The sequence below is a fragment of the Podarcis tiliguerta genome (genome assembly GCF_965153285.1).
Source record: "Podarcis tiliguerta genome assembly, chromosome: 5".
In the NCBI taxonomy this organism is placed as follows: domain Eukaryota; kingdom Metazoa; phylum Chordata; class Lepidosauria; order Squamata; family Lacertidae; genus Podarcis; species Podarcis tiliguerta.
Window position 1 is genome coordinate 40675925 of NC_139538.1, and position 14862 is coordinate 40690786.

A 14862-nucleotide genomic window follows, 5' to 3' on the forward strand; every position below is an offset into this window, starting at 1 on the left:
ACAGCCGGCTGCGGAGGGCGGCGACTGGGGCCGGGGCGGAGCTGAGCTCCGGGCCGCGGCGGCTCCTGGGGGCCGAGGCGAGAGGGCGATCTGCCGGGGCTGCGACGGCTGCAGGGACCGCGCAACAGGTAGGGGCCGAGAGGGAGACATCGCGGCAGCGGGAAGGGCCCGGCCTGGGCGCCCCCTTCCCTCCGCGCCGTCGGGGCTTCCACTTCGTTCCCGTCCGCTCGAGAAAGCGCTGCCCCCGGGGCTCGTGTGGAAACTTCTCCGACGCGGCCCCGGCTCCTCCCTCCGCGGCTTGAGCTGCGTGGGCAACTGGTCTCCCCATCCGCTGCGGGAGATCGCGGGTTGCTATCCTGGCCAGCTCCCCACCCATCTCGCCCCGTTGGCTTAGGGACGCCAGGCTGAGCTTCCGAGTCGGAGGAGGCTTCCCTAAGGCAGCACGCGCGCCCTCGCGCGCCCAGGACATCACCATGGTTTCCCACAGTTCCCCTGGGTCCAGGAGTCTTACCCCCTGGTAGTCCTCCTCGGTCCTGGTCTGGATCGCACCCAGGCGATCTTGCTTTCGGCTACTGGAGATGGTCCGTACTCCTTAGGAACACTGGTTTGCTCCCCGCCCCCAGGTGACAACACCCTATATAGGAATTCTGGGGACAGCATCGTTATTTAGGGGATCTGACTCTGGCTACTCATTCCGACCCTCCTTCACCCAAGTACAGACGACCCATGACTGACATGCCCCGTAGGGCGGATTCCAGTATGACAGTTGATGCTCATGGGGCGGCCTTTTCTTACAGAAGGAAAAGTTACATCAGAATCTTTTTGGTTTTTTGAGAAGTGTGTGTGTGTGTGTGTGTGTGTGTGTGTGTGTGATCCTGTGGTTAGACTCTAGAAACAGGTATGTAGAGAGATGCTCAAATATTAGAAGCAGGAAGAGCTTTCTTCTTGTTTGGAGATCTACTATAAGCTATCGGGTAACAGCTAAATTCGACCAAACAAGGTAAAAGCGTTTGTGTGTATGGTTTTTCGTTTGTTTGTTATATGTACAGTGGTACCTCGGTTTAAGAACAGCCCTGTTTACGAAGTGTTCAGTTTAAGAAGTCTGCAAAGCCAGAAGTAGTGTCCCTCTTTGCAAACTTTACCTTGGTTGAAGAACGGAATCCGAACATTGGAAGGGCACCGGCGGTGGGAGGCCTCATTAGGGAAAGCACGCCTCGGTTTAAGAACGGTTTCGGTTTAAGAACAGACTTCTGGAACGGATTGTTCAGAAACCGAGGTAACACTGTATATTGAGCAGCGATTCCAAGATTGCAAGATTTAGAGCTACAGTGGTACCTCAGTTTACAAACTTAATCCGAACAGTTTGTAAACAGGGCTGTTCTTAAACTGAGGTACCACTTTACTGCCATTTCTTGTCTGTTATTAGTTGTGATTGTGCATACTTCTTTGTGTATCTGCCCTGAATCTTTGGGATGGGATAAGTGAAACATTTCAGCAAATAAGAGCATTCTTCTCCTGCCCGACACAACAGTGCAGCCTTCCTCTGGATTCTTCTCACTCCTAAGACCCTCCCTGGAACAAGTAGGTGGGTCTCTTGAGCCCTCCATATTCCAGGCAATTTGCCTTTTAACATAATGGGATGTACATTGAGACCACCGTGGAGTTCACCGTGGAGTCAGGTCACAGTCCAGCACTCATGGTTTGCACATCGCAGGATAGCAAAACCTACTGAACATCTATCATGTTTTAATTAGTTTAAAATCAGTATTTAAAATGTCACCTAATTGCATCTTGGGAATAGCATGGGACAGTGCAACTTAGAGACATATCTTTCTGCCCTGGAACCTGCTTCACACATTACCAAATTCCTGCATGTCAATTATGCTGTCCTCAAGTGCAAATGTGATCCCACTTGTGTGGGAATTACTGTGTGTAGATGACAATCTGCGTGTGCAGCCCTGGCATCATACTGTGGCATCTGCCAGTGCTCAGGTGCCCTGGGAGGTCCTACTGAGAGCCAGTGTGGTGTAGTGGTTAAGAGCGGTAGTCACGTAATCTGGGTAACCGGGTTCGCGTCTCCGCTCCTCCACATGCAGCTGCTGGGTGACCTTGGGCCAGTCACAGTCTCTCAGCCCCACTCACCTCACAGAGTGTTTGTTGTGGGGGAGGAAGGGAAAGGAGAATGTTAGCCGCTTTGAGACTCCTGAAAGGGAGTGAAAGGCGGGATATCAAATCCAAACTCTTCTTCTCTTCTTCTTCTTCTTCTACTGGGGCTGGCACCCTGGCTAGCCCACATACAGGCCACCTGTTATGGGCGTCTCAGTGGAGTGCTCCTGCAGTCACTAACTCCCCCACACTTACTTATGGGTTTATGTGATGGTCGTAGCTGCTCCTTACAGAGCTTCTCCCCATATAAACTAACCCTGGACTCTGCGCTCATCTTCCGAGAGGTATGGAGGGTGGCAACATGAGAACGGGGCCTTTTCTGCTGTGGCTCCCTGTTTGCAGAATGCTCTCCTCAGAGAGGCTTGCCTGTCACCTTTATTATACATCTTTAGATGCTTTCAACCAGGCCTTTGGCTGATTAAGATTCTATGGCTTTTTTAATGTGTCTGTGGGAAGGGGGGTTATTGTTTTGCTGTTTTCTTTTATTTATTTACTTGTTTTTATTCTGCATTTTATTCCGTGAACCGCCCTGAGATCTTGTGATGAAGGGCAGTATATAAATAAATGAAAATAAGCCAGGGCCGGTACTCTCATTAGGTAAACTAGGCAGCTGCCTTGGGCACAGCTCTCAAAGGGGTGCCGAACTGACCTTTGCGGAGTACAGTTTTATACAGATTAGTTTTTTTTATAGCTTATAAATTTCTAATAATATTGTAGTTTTATATTTTGAAGAATTTTATCATTTGTACAAGACATCTGTTTTTGAAAACTGAAGTTAGCAATTTTTTTGAGTGGTGCTGCTGCTGCAAGTAGTTAGCCTTACTAAGGGTGCAAAATAGCTTGGCACCCACACTGGGGTCAGCCCCCTCACTTACAACCACAGGGGGAGAAGCTGGTGGCAGCACCAAGGTTCATCCACAAGTTTGTGAGGGAGAGACTGTGGCATGGGGACTGCAGTTGGCACTGGGGGTGCCCACCTTGAACAGCTTGCCCATGCCACCCAAAAAATCTGAAGCCAGGCTTGCGCTTGTGTGTAGAATCATCACATGCTACTATATGTGACTCGCATGTAGGAATTCTACAACCTGTGAACAGAGCCTGAGTGACTTCAGTTTTACATTCCTTGCAATGCTGCTTTTAGTCTCTATTCATATTCCCTCTGCTTGTCATTTCCTTGGCAAAAGGCTGAGGAAAGGAGCTGTAGCTCAGCCGTTGCTTATTCAATGGCCTAATATTTTAATCTAACTAGAAAAGGATCATAGCAGCGTATAGGATGCTGGAAGCATGAATTCTGGGTTTCTTAAACCTGAGTTTCGGAATTAGGGAGCTTGCCGTAGTCTGGAAGGAATAGGGTTGCAAAGAGATGTAGGCCTCACCACAAGGCTCTGCTGAGCGCGTTCCTCAGGACAAGTTTCCTCTCGCTGCGGAAAGAACGGTGTCACCGGCGCCCACGTAAAGTGCTCTCCTCTGCGTTTGCGTGCAGCTTTAGCTGGTGCTGGCCTTACTTGGCTCAAGCTGTTTCATAAGAGCTTGGGGGCATTTCTGCCATATGGACCTGCTGCGAAGAGCAGCTGTCAGGCCTACAGGGTGGGCCACACCAGTGCTGAGAACAGCAGTACAGCTATTTCCTAAATCTTCACAGCAACACTTTTGCCAAGATGCCCTAAAGTAAGCATTAGGCTTTCAGCACCGAATAAGCAACATTGCTTATTCACGTCCTTACGGAGATCAACGCTCTGAATGTTTCCAGCAGTGCCATTCTTAAAGGTATGTGCAGATGAAAACATTTATGTCATTAAAAGGTTTGTAGAGCCCCCATTCCATCATGTGACCCATCTTCAGCTGCGGTGCTATAGGCACTTACCCAGGAGGAATTCCTACTGACTTAAGTGGGACTTACTTCTGAGTAGATAACCATAGGATTACACTGTCAGTTCCCAACTTTGTCGGTTATTAAATAGGCACTAGCCTTCTTGCAACGTTTCTTGTTTTATCTGGACAAATGTCACACAGTGTCCTTCATCCCAGCTATTATCCGAACCCCCACTTCCTTCGTTATTAGGGCCCTTTTCTTTTTTAAGGATTTACAAGGGTCTACTTATAGTCATATGGGACGTGGGTGGCTCTGTGGGTTAAACCACAGAGCCTAGGGCTTGCCAATCAGAAGGTCGGCGGTTTGAATCCCTGTGATGGGGTGAGCTCCCGTTGTTCGGTCCCTGATCCTGCCAACCTAGCAGTTTGAAAGCACATCAAAGTGCAGATAGATAAATAGGTACCACTCCAGCGGGAAGGTAAACAGCGTTTCCGTGCCCTGCTCTGGTTTTGCCAGAAGCAGCTTAGTCATGCTGGCTACATGACCCGGAAGCTGTACGCCAGCTCCCTCAGCCAATAAAGCGAGATGAGCGCCACAACCCCAGAGTCGTCCGCAACTGGACCTAATGGACCTTTACCTTTTACTTATTTGCCACAGCCATCTTGCTTTTGTTTGTGTAGAAGGGAGGGACTTTATTTATTTCTTATTTAAAACATTGCTAACCCATAGCTCTCCCAACGCAGTGCATGAAAAAGAAAGCCCAGATTGAACTGAGCCCCCTGGCTAGTTTCATGATCCCACTGATCTGTCTCTCACAAGTTTATTCTCCCTGCTCCCCTATTTTTTGGCACATACTGTAAAAGTTGTTGCACTGCACTAAAGCACATTTTTGTCTTTGTGTTAAGTCTCTCATGTCTGAACTCAGCACACAAAGTGTTTTCCATGTCCCCTGGTGTTGCCACCCGCAACTTCCATAAATGTTTTCTCTAGTATGCACAAGTCATTTGGGTGAATTGTACTGGCCTGGTGCTCTCAAGAGTCTTGCCTGCTGTGTCTCTCCGTGGCTTTCAGATTTTGACTGCAAAACTACTTATTGGCATAAAGGAACTGCTCTTATGCTACATAGGTAAAGTTTTTGATTTGACTCCCATTATATTATACATTGGAGAATTCCTGCTAGTCATAGCTGACAGTGCCGAACTAGCTGGCTTATGGATGTGCTGTGCTCCTAAACCTAAACCCTAAGTATACTGACTTGGAAGCCAGTTAGGGTGGCTGATTTTCTTCCAGGTAAACAGGTTTTGAGTTATTGTGTTCCTTTCTTATCCTTTCTCTTCTCCCCCATCCCCATTTTTTCCCTTAACCCTTTGAAGTGCTAGGGGATTTGACAGTATTGTTGAGGGTACCTACATGTTATTAAATAGGTGTTCAAAATAGTCACATTGCATTGCATTTCAGTACACGGCAGTATGTAGAGAAGTTTTCTCGCCACAAGTAAACAAGCTCTTGAAATGCAGGCTGTGATCTGGGGTGTAAGATCCACTGAGTGCAGTGGGACTTACTACTGAGTAAGCGTGCCTAGGATTGCACTGTCCAGTTGGTTTCAATAGCACCATGACCTTGATTTTGTAGCCATTGTCAAATCAGGACTTTGAGAAGAGCCAGCACACAAATTGGCACTGAATTTTGTCACCCAAAAGCTACAGGCAGGTCTGTGTTCCTAAGTCAGGTGTAGGTAGCTCCATCTGTAGATTTATGGTCAGTTGTTTTTAGTATGGGTGAAAGCTATACCACTGAGCTTTCTCACCAGAGTGAACTTGAGTTTGGTAAATCCTTCCCCTGCTTATCATCAGTAGCTTCCTGTGGTTGTACGTGCTGATGTCACCTGTTTGTGGTGTGGCTTTTAAAATCCAGGTGATTGCAGATGGGAAGGGAATATATAATTTGTATCTAGGAACATGTGCTGCCTCTAGGCAAGCTCCAAGAGCCTCCAAGAGCCAGTTATCAACAGAAGTAAAAATATATACTGCTCCATAATGCTTAGTTTCATTCATTGATGTGATTCTGGGCCAGGGGGCTGGTGACCCACCTTTTTTGGCTGAGCTGGCATTTCTCGTGGCCATGTGGAAGCGGTTATCTTTTTCTGAATGCTCTGTCATGGGCACAAAGTACAGTTCAGCATTTCACTCTCGGTCTGCTTCAGGATTGTTTGCAGTGGTAGTTTGTACCTGTGATGGAACACTCAGCTTCACCACTGGCTCATCGGTGCCCACGCAGATAGAAACTAAGTGGCAGGCTTTGTACCCAAAAGTTGAAGAGAATAGATTCTCAGTGCATTTCAGGAACAGAGCCAAAGTATATGAATGTCATGAACTAGCCAAACAAACTGCTGCAGAGTCAGAGTGACACTCAGAGAGAGCCCAAATGTAAAGGCTTAAGGCATTCATTGGGATACGGTCCCTCATCAGTGCTAGAAGGATGCAGTGAAGCTGCCACATGAGGTAGGCTTTGAAGATGCATGATTTGGCTTTCTTAAATATACTGCCCAGGGTGGATGGTACCTTTTGAATGTTCTCTGTAAATGAATAAGGATGACAGGGACATACTTGCACCATCTTTCCTGCTTGCATCAAATCTGCAGCTGAGGATCTCCCTTGGCATCCTCCAGTTTCTAGCAGCATTGCTGTACAGTTGAGTCATTAGCCCCTCTGAGAAAATTAGGTCCAGTTGTATGGAGCGGAATATCGGTGGAATGGGGAACATAGGCTTCATTGTACTTGTGAAACCCTTGATTTTCTGGTTTTGGCACTTAAGTGATGCAAGATCTTAGGTCTGACTTAGTAATACATTTGGTATTAATTTTGTGACACAGAGCCTGATGGGAGATTATCCTAGCACTAGTAGCCGCAAAGGAGCATTCCCTCCTAAAAGTTCCAAGTCTATTATTACGATTTATGTATTGAGGGGCAAATTGAGCCATTATTTGCCCGGGTGGGAAAATGTCCTTATCCCGCATGAGACTCTGTCACTGCTTAGGACTCCCTGCTGTGGAAGAGGCATCTCCCTTTGCTATTTCTCAGGCCTGTGTCTCTGTGGCCTTCCTATCTAGGTCAGTGGGGTGGGCTCAGCCATATGGTGAGTGTATCATTGTTCCTTCCTGGCAATGCGGTATAAACTGGGTTTAAAAAAAGATGACTGGACAAATAAAAGCAAAATAAAAACAAGAGTCAGTTGTAAGAGCCAGGATGGATGGGGAAATGTAGCCCTAAAAATAAGCATTTCTAAACATGAGACTGCTTGAGGTAGGAATGTGTAGCAGGGCATAAGGGCTCTCTGTTGGTGTTCTGTGTGTTGTGCTGCACTTCCTCAAATATCAGGATCTGATCAGGAATGAAGACAAGATATTTGGCATCAAGGTACCATAATCCAGTCCACTGGCCTTGCTGAAAGGTTGCTGATTGGTTGGGATAGGTAACTTGTAGGACTATAACTCCCACCAGTCCCAGTTTATGAAGGCAATGGTCAGGGAGGATGGGAGCAACATCTGGATGGCACCTGAAATCTATAAGGAGGTGCCTTATACAGACTTTGGCCATTGGTGCAAGGGCTCCTGGGTGCTCTAACCCTTTCCTTCAAATACATAGGGAGTTGAGATCTTCAAGAATTTGGGGTCATGGTTAGAGCACAGGTGGCTGAAACATCATGCTGAAATTAGCTGGACTTATTCAGTCCATTTGACTCATGCTATGTTGGTTAATGTGGCAAGCAGTTCTTTCCTATCTATCAGTCCTGGAGTGTTGACCCAGGAGTGTTGTTGCTGTTTTTGCCAATGAAGGAACAGCAGATGCCCCCAGATATTGCCCACCCAGAAGGAGAGAAATCTACGGGCTGCTGTGACACATTTGTGAAGCTGTTTCCTCTCTGGTCCAGCTTGGAAGCCACAGTTGTGAGAGTGTCCAAGTCAGAGGTCTCCTTGACAACCTCTTGTTGTTGCTGCTTGGATCACTTTCAGCTTGTTTTGTTCTCGGATGTTGACAGGATACTTGGAGAACTGCAGGCGTTCGCTGTTGCTCCAGATTCAGGCCCTTGTCTTTCAGTGACAGATGGGGTTGGTTTACAAAGGCGGTTAGCTGAGGTAAAGAGAAATCCTATGTCCTGTACAAGAGGTGCTCAAAACCTTCCTTTAAAAAAAACCAACAACATCACTTTGATAACCTCTCCAACTATTCTGTAATCTCCCCTTTTGGGGGCAAACTAACAAGCAGACGACAGCAATACAGCTTCAGGTACTTCTTGATGATGCCTCAACCCAAGGGGTGTGTTTTTTCAGCGGGAACTCACCGAAACTCAGTTCTGGCGCCTCTCAGGTGGGCACCATTGCCATTATAGGCAAATAAAGGTGAGTTCTGGCATGTCTTTTTCTAGAAAAATAGCCCTGAGTCCAGCGTTATATTTCCAGCCATGGCCATCCAGATGACTTGTGCTAGAATCCCCCCAACTTGTGGTTCCAAGTGCAGTTTGAACAGCCTCACGTTCAGCCCTGGTTGTAGCTGGCTCTTTCATACAGCTTTTGTTTAACTTGGCTGCTCAGGCCATGGGATTGGCTTTCCCGTACTGGCGATATATACTGCGCTGGCTTCCTTTCTGTGCATGCTGCAGCATGTGGCTGGGATTCCTCCTCCCCCAGAAGCAGTTAAAGAACAAGAGAGATATCTACACCATGTTGGAGACTGAGGGGACTGGAAGCAGGAGTGTCTTGCCACATGGAGGCCTGCTAAGAGAGTAGAGGCTTCTAGCTGACTTAACAGGCCTCTGACTTAACAGGCCTCTGTTAAGGCCTCTACTGCTGTGTTAGATGGGATTCTACTGTAGATCCATTTCCCTTGATCATCTCTGTTCAGTTGCAGATCTCCCAGAGGTAAAGGGGAGCGGTGCTGGCAAGCCAGCAAGGCGTGTGACTCATCCGTGACCCCAGGCCTGTGGGTGGGTGAAAACGCTTTCCCTTGGATCGTTGCCTCCTGCTGCAGCGTGCGCAGGGCTGTTACACTTGGCACGGATATGGCTGGCCAAGGGGAGGAGGCTCAAAGCACGGAATCTGGGAACAGTTTGCTGTTTGGGACAGAAGGCAGGGCTGTCTAATGATGCAGCCCGGATGGAGCTGGGAAGGTTGTTTCCTCCCTCCAGGCATAAGTTTAGAGCAAGGCTTGGCAGGCAGATGTTCCTGAGAAGACAACACTCCGCTGTCATCCCGGTCGTGGAATAAGCAAGCCCTTTTGAGTCAGCCCGCCAGAAGTGGAGGAGATCTTTCCACAGTGCATTAAAACAATCTCGCAAGAGGAAAAGAATCTCAGGTTTCTGCCTGCTTATTCTCCCCACCCTCACTGCCAGAATTAAGGATGGTTTGTGGCAACACTGGAAGTGTTGCATTTGTGGTGGACCCTCTTACTCTTCATTGTTTTTCAGACCTTACACATGAGAGTGTGATAGAGAATGTAGAGTGTTGTTGTTGTTGCTGTTTGCTGCCCTTTTAACACGTTCCTTCCCCATGGCGTATAGTAACTGAAGGAATGTCCTGGCATTATCTCAGCAGTCCTCCTCATCCTCCATTTAGGACATTCTTTACTCATTAACACCCACATGCCTTGCCCAGCTGACTGAACTTTTTTAAATCAGGAGCATCACCAGGGCTCCTTCCTCAGCATTCATCCTGCTGCATCAGCTGCTGTGAAAATGTCAAACCAGAAGCGGTGTCTTCTTTACCTGGCTGTATTATGGATGAGGGCGTACCTGAGTCTAGTGGCCCTTGGAAGACAGTAGCTATTGCTATTATGGATCAGAACCCCTTGAGTGCAGGGGAATCAGCATAACTTATGCTTCATGGCAGGCTTGGAACTGCTCCCAAATCCAGTTATTATCATTAATTTGTTTGTTTTATTTATTAATTGCTTTCCACAAGGCATGCCAAAGAATCCCCATTGTCTCAGCCCCAATTGTTTTTCCCCATCTTTCTTGACAGCCACAACAAATTCTGTTCTGAGGAAGGGGATATGATTCCTGTCAGTTTACAGTAGTGGAGGAGACCTTTCCTCCTTGGAAAGGGAAGCTGCTTATGCCGAGAGCCAGCCATTGGTCCATCTAGCTAAGTATTGTCTGCATTGAGAGACAGTAGTTGTCCATGGTTCCAGGCAGGAATTTTTTCTAGCTCAACTTGAAGATGTCAGGAACTAAATTTGGGACTTTTGCATGCTAAATATGTTCTCTACCACTGAGCTGCAGCTCTTCCATTTATATATAAACATAAATAACTCTATCTTTCTCTGCCTATATCTCATATCCTATATCTCAGTTTCAATCTGTATCTATATGGTGGTTCCTTTCTCCTTGCTTTTTCTACCATCTCAAATTCCAGATCTTTTATCCTATCCTGTTTCAAAGTCTGTCAGATGCTTTGGTGAGTGTTTGTCCAAATCTGCCAGGGACTCCTGTTCTGTCCTGGATTGCACCTTGTGATGTTGGGCTGTATTTGTGACAGGTTGTGTTAATTTGTACTCTGCATTTTAAGGCCGTTTAAACATTGGTTTCTCTACATTGTAGCATGTTATTGCAAAAAACAACAACAACAAAAAACCAAAACTTTTGGCCTATGCAGTTTTCTAGGCAAGACAGACACAAGGTGTGGCTTGTGCTTAATCATCCCTCAGTGCAAAGTGGGCTGAGATTTCTTAGTATGTAACAGATTCCTGCATTAAGACAAATGGACAAAGAATGTCTTTTGTTCCTGCCGTATAGTGAATAATTAAGGTTTAGCACGCTACTTCATGGAAGTGTTTTGTGTTTGTGGTGGTGATTTCTAGACGCTCATGAACAAGGATTAGTGAAACTGAATGGAACCTTGTGGGGCATTTTAAATTGTTTCAAAGAACTTCAGGACATTAATTTGAGAGATTTCAGCTGTGTACACATTGCCATCTTAAAACACAGATAGAGCCTTCTTTTCTTAATTCACATCAAAGCTGACTTGGGCTAAACTTATAAAAACTCAGTATTTCATAAGAAATGTCAGACTAGATACAGGACAGGTGTGTATTGCAGCTAATGTTGTATGTTCCAAACCACTGGAAGCAGAGTAAACTGAAGTGTGTACACAGCTTCACAGGCATGATTCTTGAGAACTTGGTCTATACAGTTTCTTTCTTGACAACTGCAAAACACAGACTTCATGGAGGGATGTGGGAGCTATAAGAACATGCAGCTTGCAGAAATTTGTTAGTTTGCTCCTTTTCCTTCTACAGAACAGCAGTAGCATTTTATTGACTTTGAGCTCAGATCCGTGATATTGAAGGATAAGCATTGCTATTTTGCAGCATTCATTTGTACTGAAATGGTAGAGGTGCAGTATAACATTTAACTTGCGCTGCTTCCTTGACTTGCTTTAATAGACAGCATTTTGCATCAGAATCTGAAACTTCATCACCCCGTTTTGCAAGTGAGCACTTCTCCTTTTCCCTGTGGTTTTAAGACACAGGAGACATGCAGGAAAATGGTCCCAGTCGCTATTGATGCTCTAGGATAGATACCTGTAGCAAGTCTACAGGTTGGTGGGGTGGGAAGTGTTGATCTGGTGTGCTCCACAGAGGTCCGGGGAAGAACTCAGTGTACATATTCTGCAGCCTGGGAGTATCATTTGAAGTGTAACCTATGGCATGTTTCTGGGTTTGCCTGGGGCTTAAACACTGGGAATTGCTAAGGCAGCATTTTTGAGAAATGCCAGCTTCACATTGTTGCCATGAGTGAAGCTGCTAGTGCCTGATAATAAAAAAACCAATGCCATCAGCAAAACACGTTTGCTCCCTCTAGCTCTTTCGCTCATCCATCCTGTATTATGGGTTTATGCACACACTTCTATAAAAACAATCCCAATTGTTCCTCCCCAAATCTAAGCACCTAGTGCCCTGGACATTGCTCTGAGGTGCATGTTTAACACAGGGGGGTATTTGGGTTTTTTGTGGGGGGGGGGTGTAGCATACGGTACTCTTCATTGCCTGAGAAAAGGCAAGTGTGTCATTTAATGTGTAACCATGTTTTCTGTGTCTGTTGATTTCTGATGTTGGTAGCAATGGGGAGTAGAATCATAGAAATATAGTGTGGGAAGGGACCCCAAAGTTATCCAGTTTAACCTGCTCCAATGCAGGAATCAAAGCTGTGTCAGAATATCAGCTTTCACAATATATGGGGCTCAGGCAATCTGTATTCCTGGCATAAAGGGCTTACCCCTGCCCCCATTAAGTGCCCTGGGATAGAGCTGATTTTCTCTTTTCTAAAGGTACTGAGCATAGGGTTTCCACCTGACCTGAAAGAGCATCTGGCCCTCCTGTGCTTTTAACAGCCGTTTGATGTGCAGAAACAGCAGACAAGCTTTTTCATAGCATTGGGATCAGCCTTACCATCTGCTAACATCTGGTGATCGAGTTGCTGTTGCAGGTGCAGGAACCCGTAAAAAAGTTGGTCACCCTACTAGGGTCAGGAGGAACCCCCCCTTTTTTTGAAGTGGCAATATAGGGGCTTGCTTCCTGGGTTTTGTATAGATTATGCCTGTCACCATTTGCACATAGCTTGCTGGTCGTTGGCAGCCCAGAGCCCAGTTTCTGTGCGTCAGGGAAATGCTAAGTTTCCGTTCCATCTTGCCGTCCCTTCCTGACAGGAATTCCTCCTTCTCCTGACCCTGCACTCTTGGTTCCTTTCACACAGCCTGATTCTGGAGCTTGGGGGAATGGTCCAGAATGGCTACCCCCTCCTCACTGCCCACCACTTCCATTGCCTTCTCACAACAAGCTTTCTGGTGGTCTGGTCATTTGGAAAATGCCAGCCCAAATGGTGCATCTTTTGGAGGAGGAGCCTGTTCAGTGGTGGGACTGAAGTCGCTTGCCTGATTCTCTCTTTCCTATCACAGTATCCGATCTGTTTGCACACCATCTATGAACGAGGGTCACTCATCTTTCTTCTTTTTATGATATTTGTCCCAGCTGATACTTTGGACTTAACCTGTGCAATCCTCCCTTTCCTTTAAAAAAAAGAGAGAGAGAAATAAAGTCCTGATAGTGCTGTCTGGATCTAACACACAGTCTAGAGACTATGAATGTTTTCAGAGTGGCTTTCTAGCACCAGTGTTGTGCTTCTTTCTCCCCTCACATTGCTAAAAAAGAAAGTGCCTGTCTTGTTTGTTTCATTTACAAGTACAAAATTGTTTGGGGCTGGGGAGAAACACCTCCCCAGCAATGAAGTCCAAATAGATACTTGAACTTGACCTATTTGTATGCTTACTTAAATGTTTATATATGGTAAATGAACTGCTAATTACGGTATATGTACAGTGGTACCTCAGGTTACATATGCTTCAGGTTACATACACTTCAGGTTACAGACTCCGCTAACCCAGAAATAGTACCTCAGGTTAAGAACTTTGCTTCAGGATGAGAACAGAAATTGCGCTCTGGTGGCGCGGCAGCAGCGGGAGGCCCCATTAGCTAAAGTGGTGCTTCAGGTTAAGAACAGTTTCAGGTTAAGAACAGACCTCTGGAACGAATTATATCATAGAATTGTAGTGCTGGAAGGGACCCTGAGGATCATCTCGTCCAGTAATGAAGGGATATGCAGCAGTCCCTTACAGGGATCAAACCTGCGACCTTGGTGTTATCAGCACCATGCTCTAACCAATTGAGCTAATTGTTGGTTATTACTTTCTTAGTGTTATGTTGCTGTGATATTATATGTCGTATTTTGTACTTCCGTAGCATTTTGTACTGCAGCTAGACTTTGTTTTTTGTGTGTGATCTGCTTTGAGCACAGATTTACTTGTGGGAAATGTGAAATATAAATACATTGACAAGGACGAATGGCCCTTCCTGTAATGCAGTTGATGGAGAACAGCCCTCTGAGCTGGATGGCATTTTACCAAGGAAGTTAACTGCTCCCTGTGAATTATCGAGGCAGTTTGGACTGTAGGAGAATCTTTGCAGGAGGCATTGCAGGATCCCAGGGCTTGGTGGAAGCTGGGTCAGATTCAGTATCAAGAACTTGTACCAGATAATCATAGGGACGTAGTCAGCCCCCTTATACCAGATCAGGCTCATTGTCTTATCTAGTCCAGTATTGTCTGCTCTGACTGGCAGGGCCTCTTCAAGCTCACAGGCAGAGGCCCTTTCCCACCATCAGGTACTGTATCACAAAATAAATAAATCTGGAGGTGCCAGGATGAGACCTTCTACATACAAAACAAGTGGTCTTCTATTGACCTATGGTTCTCCACCCCCACTGCTTCCCAGTCCCTAGCTATACAACTGGCAGCTGCGTGTAATTATAAGATATGGAGGTTGCCACCCAGTCCATCCAAGGTCAAAAGTGAAGCTGCAACAGGGTGGAGGAACAGCTAAACTCATCAAGAACTAAACTTTGAAGGCAAAGCATGGGAAAAATGGGTGGGGAGGGCCTGAAGGTCAACATACAAGAAACATTGAAAAGGATAATAGATCATAGAATCATAGAAGGGACCACGAGGTTCATCTAGTCCAACCCCCTGCAATGCAGAAACCTTTTGCTCAGCCCACGAGCCTGTGTTTAAGAGTCTCACACCCTACCAGCTGACGTAAGCAGAAAAGAAGGGTAGGACAGAATCAGGTCAAAAAAACAGGAGTCAGAATGGACTGCCGTTCAGACAAAGTCTAACTTCTTACTGTGAAGTGTTTGTAGAGAATGAGGGTCACTACCAAGCACTGGCCACAGATATTTGTAGGAAAGGATAGCAGTCTAGTGGTGGCTCCATTCAGTCCTGTTGAATGGAGCTGGCTGAGAAGATAGAGCATATGGAGCTCCCTTGCGCTGAACTT

General features: G+C 46.3%; 1 protein-coding gene across 1 annotated transcript in view; it reads left to right on the plus strand.

Annotated features, from left to right (window-relative positions):
- Window positions 1-14862, plus strand: part of DNMBP (dynamin binding protein) — a 49209-nt gene continuing 34347 nt past the window's right edge. The window contains exon 1 of the mRNA XM_083443784.1: window positions 1-128. The gene's annotated coding sequence lies outside the window, so the exon portion shown is untranslated. The remainder of the gene's footprint in view (window positions 129-14862) is intronic.